This window comes from Aotus nancymaae, unplaced genomic scaffold (assembly GCF_030222135.1).
Source record: "Aotus nancymaae isolate 86718 unplaced genomic scaffold, 86718_ANA_hifiasm-v0.15.2.pri h1tg000040l, whole genome shotgun sequence".
In the NCBI taxonomy this organism is placed as follows: domain Eukaryota; kingdom Metazoa; phylum Chordata; class Mammalia; order Primates; family Aotidae; genus Aotus; species Aotus nancymaae.
In genome coordinates, this window is record NW_026988454.1 from 63,096,604 (window position 1) to 63,108,871 (window position 12,268).

The following is a 12,268-nucleotide window of genomic DNA, read 5'->3' on the forward strand; positions in this document are numbered from 1 at the left end:
GGAAATGACCACAGGATGAATCTGGGGACCCACTGGACCTACTGTAAGTCAGACCTGAGCTAAAACTCCATTAATTACCTGACCTCCATAAGCACTTACTTTAACTGGAGGACCACAATGACGTTTTGGGTCCCCTGGAATCAATGTCAGTTCAGAGCCAATGTCCGGTAGTCCGCAAAGTGTCTGATCATTTCCCTTCCCCAGTGTACAGTTACCCTGGTAAAAAGCCAGAGGTCTCCCTGGGGAAGGATTTACTGCATAAGTTGTTGGTGATGTAGTGTGGTCCTTCTTCAAGGGGACACAGCCTCCCCTTCATTCAAGGGGTTCTGTGTCTGTAAACTGGCTCAAGTCTGAAAATTGATTGAGGGGTCATGATTCTCTGTTTTAATAATTCAAATTAGTCTTTTGTCCATTTGACCTAGAAGTTTTCTGTTTGTATAAATTAAATAGGAATGCTTTCTACCAATTTCATTTCTAGGAATACCTTGGTTAGTTAGCCAATGCCAAAGCTGTACATGAGTCAGACTATTCTGATTGGTGTTCTGCCTCTGCTGTCCATTACAGTAGCTATGCCCACCTTGCCTTTGACAATTGAGTGCCACCACTTGGTCCCTGCCCTCTTGGGATCCAATTATTCCCATTGTATTTAAGTTTTGTAGTTGAATGACTGTGGTTCCCATCATTAAATCTGACATACAGAGAAATGCAATTACAGGGCTCTTCAAAGATTCAGGTGCTGCCTTCAAAAATCTATTTCATGAGACAATGGCCAAGGGTATATCTTCTGGACCCTCCAAGTTGGGATGAGTATGTCTTAAGTGACTAATCCATTCCACCATCCCAATCTCCCTAAGCCTTTAGATCCCTTCCTCTATGTTAAGCCAAGGGTGATACGGCATTTCCAGTTCACTCACAGTGGGCCATCTTTTAATCCCTTTCTTTTCCAATCAATGCCCTCATTTTAACAGTAGACACCTGGTGAGGCTGTGCACGCATCTTTCGTTGCAGGTCAGCCACTCACATGATGAGAGCTTGTGTCTGTTTTTCCACAATTTCAGCTCTTTCTGTACAGGATATAAGACTCTCACTCAGCAATTTTAGCAGATCTGAGGCTCAGTATCTGTTTCTGAAGCTGGGAGACAGAATCCCTGAGTTCATCATTTTCTTTCATTACTTTGTCTACTGAATGTAGGAGCAACCATTCCTTGGTTCTCCACATATTTTCAAAGGTATTATGTACAGAGTCACTAAACTCCTTGCCTCTCACAAGCAGTGAATTAGGAGTGTCAAATGTATTTATTTTGCATAACTCTCTAAACAGTTCATGCCAAGGACTATAAGTGTTCTCCATACTATTGGATGTAGAGTCCTTAGCATTTTTGGGTCTAATCATATTAAGCAGCCAACTCCAGTAACCCCCCAAATCAACAAAATATCTCCATCCTTAATATTCTGTTCCTTTAGAACCACTCCTGGTACCAAAATCTGTATTAGTTAGTGTTCTTTTAGAGGGGCAGAACTAATAGGATATATACATTGTATATATATAAAGGGGAGTTTATTGAGGATTAACTTATTTGATCACAAGTTCCCACAATAGACAGTCTGCAAGCTAAGGAGCAAAAAGAGCAAGTCTGAGTCCCAAAACTAAAGAATTTGGAGTGTGATGATCTAGAACAGGAAGAATCCAGCACAGGAGAGAGATGTAGACTGGGAGGTTAGGCCTGTCTCTCCTTTTCACCTCTCTCTCCTTTTCTGCCTGCTTTATATTTGCTGGGAACTGATTAGATTGTGAGCACAATCTAATCAGATGGATCTGGGGATCTGCCTTCCCCAGCCCACTTCCTCAAATGTTAATCTGTTTTGGCAACAACCCCAGACAAACTCAGGATCAGTACTTTGTATCCTTTAATCCAATGAAGTTGACACTCATAATTAACCATCACAGAAAAAACAAAAAAAATTTAAAAAAGGAGAAGAAACCTATAGATCAATATTGCTGATAAACATGGATGCAAAATTTTTCAACAAAATACAAACGAACCAAATTCAAAAGCACATTAAAAGAATCATACAACAAGATAAGTGTTATTTATTCCTGAGATGGATGTTTCAATATATTCAAATAAGTCCACATGATATACCACATTAAAGAAAGAAGTCTATAAATCATACAGTTATTTGAAGAAAGGCAAAAGTGGCATTTGAAATAATCCAACATTCTTTCATGATAAATATCCTTGACAAATTCAATATGAAATAACTTATCTCAACACAATAAAGGCCAGATGTGAAAATTTCACATGTAACATCATATGCAAAGGTTAAAAACTGAAAGCTTTCTTCCTAAGATCTAGGACAAGGCCAAAGATGCTCACTCCAGCCATTTCAATTCAACATAGTACTGGAAGAACTAACCAGAAAAATTGGGCAAGATAAAGAAATAAAAGGTATCCAAATCAGAAGGAAGAAAAATTACCTCTGCTTGCAGATGAGATGATCTTATATGTAGAAAACTCTAAAGACTCTGCCAAAAAACCCCTATAAAACAAATTCACTAATGTTACGAGATACAAAATTAATATACTAAGATTAGTTGCATTTCTATGCACTAATAACAAATTATCAAAAAATTCATAATCATATATATATAATAGCACCCCCCAAAATGAAATGCTTTCTGGGCATGGTGACTTGTGCCTGTATTCCCAGCACATAGGGAGGGTGAAGGTGGGTGAATTGCTTTAGCCCAAGAGTTTGAGACCAGTCTGGGACTATAATGAAACCCTATCTCTAGAAAAAATACAAAATTTAGCTGGGTGTGGTGGCACACACCTGTAGTTCCAGCTACTTGAAAGACTAAGGAGGGAAGATCACCTGAGCCTGGAGAGGTTGAGGCTGCTGTAAGCTGTGATTGATTGCATCACAGCACTACAGCCTGGATGGCAGAGTCAGAACCTGTGTCCAAAAAAAAAAGAAATACGTAAGAAAATAAAACACCTAGGAATACAACTAACAGAGAATGTAAAGGACCTCTTCAAGGAGAACTAGAAACCACTGCTCAACAAAATAAGAGAGGACACAAATTGATGGAGAAACATTCCATGCTCATGGTTAGGATGAATCAATATTGTGAAAATGGCCATACTGCCCAAAGTAATTTATATATTCAGTGCTGTCACCATCAAGCTACCAATGACCTTCTTCACAGAACTGGAAAAAATCACCTTAAACTTCATATGGAACCAAAAGAGAGCCCACATAGCCAAGTCAATTCTAAGCAAAAAGAACCAAACTGGAGGCATCACACTAGCTGTCTTCAAACTATACTACAAGGCTACAGTAATCAAAACAGCATAGTACTGGTACCAAAACAGAGATATAGACCAATGGAACAGAACAAAGGCCTTGGAGGCAATGCCACACATCTACAACTATCTGATCTTTGACAAACCTGACAAAAACAAGCAATGGGAAAGGATTCCCTGTTTAATAAATGGTGTTGGGAAAACTGGCTAGCCATGTGCAGAAAGCAGAAACTGGACCCCTTCCTGACACCTTACACTAAAATTAACTCCAGATGGATTAAAGACTTAAACATAAGATCTAACACCATAAAAACCCTAGAAGAAAACCTAGGCAGAACCATCCAGGACATAGGCATAGGCAAAAACTTCATGAATAAAACACCAAAAACATTGGCAACAAAGTAGCATGGGGAATACCACCTACATAATTCAATTACTGGGTCCCTCCCATGACACATGGGGATTATGAGAACTACAATTCAAGATAAGATTTGGGTGGGGACACAGCCAAACCATATTACCCCTCCTCCCAAGCTACACTTACAGCCTCTTTTCAGCCATTGTTCTACTTTCTTTCTCTGTGAGTTCAATTTAATTGTTTTAATTTTTGGCTGTCAGAAATGAGAACATGTGAAGTTTGTCTTTCTGTGCCTGCCTTATGATACTTAACATAATGACCTCCAGTTCCATTCATGTTGTTATAAATTAGAGGATCTCATTCTTTTTTTATGGCTGAATGCTAATATTCATGTGGAAAGGCAAATAATTTAGATTAGTCAATTCAGTTAAAAAAACAACAGCAACAAAGTCGGATGACTTACAGTACCCAATTTCAAAACTAAATATGAAGCGACATTAATGAAGACCAGGTGGGTTTGTGAAAGAATAGGCATGGAGATCAATGGAATAGAATAGAGATTCTGGAAACTGACTCACAAGCATTTGATATTTTTAAAATCACAAAAGCTATTCACAGGAAAGGGATAATGTTTTGAACAAATGGTCCTTAAAAATAAACTTCAGTCTATGCCTGGCATCATATACAAAAATTAACTCAAAATGGATGAAAACCTAAATGTAATACCTAAACTCTCATTACAGTGGCAAAGAAGTTTTCTGGACAGGATAAATGTGTGTGTGTGTGTGTGTGTGTTTCTATTTAAGTGTAGAACCAGAAATTTTTGGCATTGTGCTATCTCAGTGAAACAAAGGTAGCTTTATGTTGTTGCATAACTAGAACTTTATTCACATTGTTTGTATTTAGTTGTTTATATGTTTTATGGTTTAACTCACATATGAGATAATGTGAAAGTGTGCTTCCCAGAAATCAAAATTCTATAAAGAGGTTCTCTTAAATAGAAACTCTTCTTAATTTTTTTTTGTCTAGAAGGGCAATATTAAAGCAACCTTCCAGGTACAAATTTGGAAACTCTCATTTTCTACTCCCTGCTAGAGTTTCCCCTTTAGCTCAGCTTAAATATATCTCTGTTAAAATAAAGTTTTCTGTGCCCCACAGCCTAAAGTATTTACAGATGATAAAATTTGGTCATCTGTTTTTACATTTTTTCAAGAAAATTCATCAGAGACTACCAAGGGAAATTATTGTTGTTTTTTTTCCTGTGGTCACCAGCTTTCTGTTAACAATTTTCTTCACTTCAACAAAGCAAATCTGTCAAAGCAGTATTCCTAGCCTCAGGGCCTTTTAGAGTTTCTTCATGTAATGTTATCTAAAGTATGTACCAGTTACCAGGTCAAAAGCAGAGACACATAAATAATCAATCAAAGGAAAGTTATGACTTTATCCACCTTATATATTTGTTTTCAGTCTGCCCATTATATGATCTACATGAAGATGTGATTAATGCAATTCTAAAACCAAGAGTGTAACAAGGTAGAGATCATGGGGGTGAACATGAAAAAACCTACAAATATGAACCCAGGAATCAAGCTAAGTGGAATGTTACAGAAATGCAAGTAAATAAGAAATTAACGAGAGTCAGAGGTTTTTTGGTGAAGGACAGATAGTAAATCAGTTGTAATCAATTACTTAATGATAGAGGAACATAGGGGCCAAAAGTCTGAATAGTCTTAAGACAAAAAATAAGAGTCAGTAGATATCTATATTTATAGTCTAGAAAAAGTTCTAAGTATTCAGAAAATTGTGAGAAAGTGTGGTTAGAGGAAAATCCAGTGATCAAGGATTCTATAAGCAGTAGCTAAAAGAATAAGAAAATTCATAGAAATCTGCTGCTGGGGGAAGACAGCAAACAAATTTACCTTCTAAGGAGCTGTAGAAAGGTGATGTAATTTGTCTGGAATTCTGAACATTGTCTAATTTTAAGACAGTGGAAATTTGCTTTGGGAGAATTTTCTAGCCAGATCCTGCTTCTAGGCATACATGCTTAGCATGGCAGCAGCTACACCAGAGGTGACAGGATAGCCAAAGTTACAAAGATATTTTTACATCAAGGATTAGGAACTATATTCATAGTCAGGTTAGAATGGAAACTCAGAATCATCATGCCTTATAGGTTTGGAAAATGTATTTTTATTTACATACTCTGTTTTTCTAAATATGTTGGGGGAAAAATCCAAAAGTGCAGTCTCTGACTGAAAGGATCGTGCTTGGGTAATTGTGAAAGACACCATCAAGAGGCTGCCCCTAGGGAGTCTATTTCATAGTCTCAAAGACTTAGCTCATTAAGTTTTCCTTGCATGCAATCAACACTTTCTCCTGTTTAATTTAACTTTAATGAAGACATTTCAACAAATGTTTACTTTGCATCCTATAGCTTTTCATCCCCAGGATTTTGGAAATTAAAGAACTTTTTAGATGTGTAGGTACAGCAAAATTAACAAGTACTATCTTCGATTGGAACTTGAACATAAGGAGACAATATGAAGAATGTGTTATAATAATTGCATTGTGATTATATTTTTTAACACCAATGAAGACAATTGACTATCTCAATAAACTCAAACCTGTAGAGTTTCCTCTAATTTTTTGTTTTTTTCTGATCTTTGCTAAATTTTATGTTGAAGTTGGTCGTTTTTTTCTTTAGGCAAAAAAGTCTGATAGTCAATTTAACCTAAAGTCATTTGTATCCATTAAAAGCCGTGGCATTATATGTTCTATAGATGATTAAATTGAACAATAAAGTAACTTACAGGGCTAGAAAATTGCATCTCTAAGGTCTCAAACACACATTTCTCTCTTTATTAATCACTCAGATTTTGAACAGAGAACATATTTCACTGTCTTGCTCTTTTGTTTTACTAGATACTTGGGGAGACTCCTGGGCTTTACTATACTCTCTTGTAGTTCATAAGTTTTTTCTGTATATAATAAATAATCTGTAAATTCATTATATGATTAACATCTCAGATACTTTACCAAGACTGGAACTTGCCCTGTGACACCGTTAGCCTAACAGATAAGAGAATATGGGAGTGTTGCTTATCATTAATAACATCAGACATACACAATGAAAAAGGTGGGAAAGATTATGCTTCTGCTAAAGATAAATGGAATTTTGGCTTATTTTGATTGACACCTAGACTAAGTGGCTATAAGGAAAGTACAATCCAGAATACTAAGGTATTTTCTTCTAAATACTGTTTATGTGAACTCCAGTTTAAACACTGATGTGGTATTACATTGCCTGAACATTAGGTCAGCTTCTATGTGGCCAGATATTCTATGTCTCAGTTTTTTAACTGCTAGAGTGAAGTAAAATATCTATTTCACAGAATTTTCAAGAGACTCATGTGCAATGATGAATACATTTAAAAATAAAGAGTACTATACAAATCCAAGCATATTAGTCGGCTTGGGCTGTCAAAACAAAATACCATAGACAGGTTTGTTTAAACAACAGAAATGCCATTTTCACAGTCTGAACGCTGGAATTCTGAAATCAGAATGTCAGCATGGTCAGTTCCTAGTGAGGGCTCTCCCCTTTTGTTGTAAATGGTTGTCTTCTTGCTGTGTGCTCACATGACTTTTTTGTTACGTGGGCAATGTGGTGGGGGAGAGAGAAAAAGAGAGGGAGCACTGCTGTCTCTTCTTATAAGGGTACAAATCTCATCATGAGGGTCCCAGCCTTATGATGTCATCTAATCCTAATTACTTTCCCCAAATCACATATCCAAATAACTTCGTATTGGAGGTTAGGGCTTCCACATATAGGTTTTAGAAAGAACACTAACATTTAGTTATAACACTGTTGTTATTATTGGCAACATAAAAATGGTAATTGTATTAGGGTTATCGAGAGAAACAAAATCAATATGATTTGTCTATATATACATAGAGAGAGATTAAAAAATGGCTCATGTGATTATGGAGATTGGCAAAGCTTAAGATCTGCAGGGTGAATCTGCAAACTGTAAACCCGGGAGGGCTGATGGTTTAGTTCTAGTCCAAGTCAGCAGACCTGGGAAACAGGAGAACCAAAAATGTGGTTCCAGTATGAAACCTGGTAGGCTTGAGTCTCAGGAAGAGTCTATGATTCCTTTTGAATGTGAAGAAAAAAAAATTAAAGGCAGTTAGGCAGGAAGAGCTCCCCCTTACAAGGAAGAAGGTCAGTTTTCTTGTTTTATTCAGGCTTTTAACTGAATGGATGAGGGCCATTCTCACTGGGGAGGGCTGTCTGTTTTACCAGGTCTATCAGTTTAAATGTTAATCTATTCAAAAAACACTCAGAATAATGTTTGACCAAATATCTCGGCATCCCACGACCCAGTCGAATTAACACAAAATTATCCAATGCAGTAGTAACTGAAGAGGTGGAAAAAGCACTGGCACTCAGACTTTTCCTGACTGTAATAATTTCGTAAGTGGCATGATGTCTCCATGACGGAATGAGCTCACAGGTGTGAAGAACCTAGCACAGTGCCCAGGTGGCAATGAGGGACTTCTCTTCCCTGGTCCACGAGAGGTGTTTCAAAGGCAGGAGTTTCCTGGTTCCACACCTTCATCCGGGAACCAGAGGGGTTTCAAATGTAAAGTTCTTTGTCTGAGTTTTCCCAACGTAGGCAAGGTAGAGAAAGCCAGGTGAGGCTGCTTTGTCCCAAAAAACTGGCCAAAAGCTCTGGGAAGAGGGGGCTCTGTAACTCAAGAGTTGTTACCAAACAGCCAATTCAGTATCAGAGTCAAAGACCAATCACTCCAGACGAAGTCTGAAAGAACTCCTCTCATTGGGAGAACATGAATGGGGAGGGAATAACTCAAGGGTTAAAACTCTAGCGGCTCCCTACCTGTACAGATTCCTTTTCTGGGTCCCCTCCCACAACAGCGTGGGAGCTGCCCTTCTTTCTCTTTCTCTGTCTAATAAATCACTTTTCTGCAAAACTAACTGGGTCCACAATATTTATTTGAACAGGAAACTCACTGAGCCTCCGGGGCCCCTTTCCCCATCCTTTGGAGTTAGCGAGGTTAAGAACCTCTTCAGAACAGGAGCCGAGTACCTCCCACGGTGACAGTAATAGATATGCAATAAATGTTCATATTCCTCTCTTTGCATTATCCTTCCAGCAGCGACCAATTGTTCCATCAGCATCTTGAAAAGGAAACATGGAGATTTTCTTGTTCTTTTTTGTAGGTGAACAAAAGAGAGAATACAGTCATGGGTTTTTAGATTCTGTTTCTGATTGGACCAGTAAAGCCTCGTCTTCATCCCTCTTTTTCACTTATCACTAGAGACAACTAAAAACCATGACTTCAGGCTGCTAAAAGCCTAAAAACAAAACAGAGCAACAACGACAACAACAAAATAAGGTGGGACTTTAAGTCGGAAAGGCCCACTGTAAATATTCATTCTTTTAAGTTATGTTTTTTCTTACGTGTCTCATTTCATTTTCTCTCTTTTTAGTTTTAGTAAGTTTGTTATGATTTTCTTCTTTTCTCCACCATTTACCTTTCATACTTAATTCCTAGAGAAGAATTAAAGTTTTGGAACAGGCCAAACTCTTTAGAAATTACAGATCAAGTAACTTGCTCAAAGTCACATTCTATTAGGAATGGCAGAACTAGACATAAAATAATTTTTTCTCCCTTCACATTCAATCATATTTCTACTAAAATAGTCTGAATTACAAAGTTGGTATATATTTTAAATTATTATCACTGAGAGAGGAATATATCAAAGTGCCTCTTCCCCTCAAAATGATCAGGCTAAAAAGAACATATTATTGCCCTAGAATTTGAATGCTTTGTAAAGAAAACAAAAACTAAAATACATAAGTAACATAAAACTAATCCTTATGTAATTAACTGTATTTTGTATTTGTGCATAAAATCTGCTTATTATCAATTATAAATCTAAGATAATCATGTTAATTTCTTATTAATGACCTAAAGTAAAATAAAATAAGCAATCGAATTTTGTTATTTTTGTATTTAATGTTTTAACTAGTCTATATCACAGTACATAATACTTTTCTATCTAATTCTTAATTTTTCTATTGTTAGAAAAATGAAATATTGGTAAACATATTTTTCATTAGAGAATATCTTAAACAGCTTTCATGCTATAGAATAAACTGCTCTTAATAATAACTAAGAAGAAGTTTAAGAAAATGTTGGTATATTGTAATCCATTTGAAAGAATAAGTGAAGAAAGCAATTGGTAAGCATAATCAATTATCCTAAGGAAAATATAAACAAATGTTATCTCTGCTTAAAATCTTTTGCAGCTTTATTATCTTGTTTACTTTTAATTTCAAAGGGTAATGATCAGATTCACTTTTCATAGTTACTTGTATAAGCATAGAGTGGCACAGAAAGTTTATATATACCCAAAAGTAAGAACAGTGATTCCCTATTCTAAGGCTTTGGTTGGGGAATGGCAGAACTGGACAGATGGGTAACCAGATTGGAAGGAAACATGTCATGTACACTTTTTTTTTTCCTTTTTTAGTCTCTTGTTTCAGAACCATGTAAATGCCTACTTTATCAAACAATTAGATTTAAAATAAATTTTTTTTTAAAAAAACAAATGATTCTTTCCATGTTTTATCTTGTCCAAGTAGATCTGCTGACCCAGTTTGCTGAGCTCAATGTTTGTGTTTTGTTTAATGGCAGAATATTTTTCTTGGGGTCCTCTTATTTGTCTGATTGCTAGAGATCTTGGTGAATATTACCTGTCATCTCTTTTAGTTTAATTGGTATATAATCTTACGAACATAACACACGCAAATTTGATACAGTAGTAATACCCAAAGGCTCAAAAGTAGTACTTAGGAATCTAGTTTTCTATAGTGACAGCAGAAATAAATTAGTTGTGAAATATTGCTGCCTTGGAAAATTCATTCCATTGCGGTCCAAAAAAGTGACATCCTAACTACTTTGATTCTATTATTTCTTCTAAAAAAACAGCTCTAGACAAGAAGTAATCTCATAGGGATTAGACAAATCTGTATGGCTTTAATTTCCATATGAATTGCAAGATTAAGGTTGAGACTTTGTGCCTGGAGTCTCATAAAGTGGATAAAAAAGAGTATCACATATGTCAGGAGAAGGCGCCTTAATAAAACTCAGGCTTTGGGGAGAACTGAGGCAGATGTGGAGTATAAAAGTATTTTAGTTTTTCTCCCCTGTCAAATTTGGAGCAGCAACTTTAAAAAGTGAATGATCCCTTTTATGGATGGACTTCAGTAGTAAAGAAAGTGCATTAGTTCAATGCCAAAGAAAGAGAAGAATTCTGTGCGTTCTGTTATGTCATAGTCCTGTGGTGAGCCCTGAAGCATAAATTGTAGACAAATCCCACAGCAATAGTAAGGCAGACAAATTGCCTTTATATATTTTAAGGCATAAAAGTTAAGAGCAGATATAAGTAATAGCAAAAATTCATATGAGCTGAGGGGACAAGTTGTAGTTGGGATGGCAACTATCGCTTTGAATTTTCTGACCTTTGTGTAAAACAAAATCCTAGTTATATTCTTTCCATTAATGGAAACACATAATAAGATGCTTCGTAAGGTATGAGACCTGTGTAGAGACCAGGTCCTGAGTCCAAGGGAATGAGATAATGGAAATGCAGGGTGGAGCAGATATATATATATATGTGTATGTACATATATGTGTGTGTATATACGTATGAATACATTTATTAAAGATTGTGTCCCTTGTGATAAATACTAAATAAAAACTAATAAATTATCAGACTTATTAGGCTATATTTTCCTTTTAATTAAAAACTTCCTCAGCTATAACCATATATTCATTCAAGTCATTTATTTAACAAATATTTATTAAGCAACTATTATATACCTGTCACTGTTTAAAGAACTTTGCATAAAATCATGAGAAAAAGGGGAAAATATGTTAGTTCTCATGGAGCTTTCATTCCATTGGGGTAGATGGGTTAAAAGCTAAATAAGTAAGTAAAACATAAACTACATTAGATTGTTATAAATGAAACAAGGAACAGTAAAGCAGCTAAGAGGGATATGAAACATTGAGGGAGACAAATTTTAGATCAGTTGTCAAGAAAGGCCTTTTAAGAAGTTGACTACCAAGCAAAGACCCAAAGGACAATGAAGAACAGTCCATGTGCTTATCTAGGGAGCACCTCTCATGAAACCCTGAATGAAAAGGCTGTCAGGGAGAACGTGCCTGGTGGGTTTAAGTAGCCCTCGGGATCAGCCTAGTGAACGCAGTAAAGTAGTAGAAGAAGAAGTTATAAAAGAAATGATGACAGAGTGGGAAAAAGACTTTCTTTAGGTTTTGCAGGTGTAGCAAGGAGTTTGGACTTTACTCACAGTGAGCTAGGAGCTTGTAAGAGGGTTCTGAGTACAGGGGTTATAGTAAGCACTAGCCCACGTGTTAATAGGGGTATTCTGGTTGTTGTGTGAAGAAAAAACTATAGAAGGGGCAGAAAGGGTTGCATTAAGATTAGGCAGGGTTATAGCAGTGATCTGCACAAGTTATGTCCAAAGGATAGCAGTGGAGCTGCTGA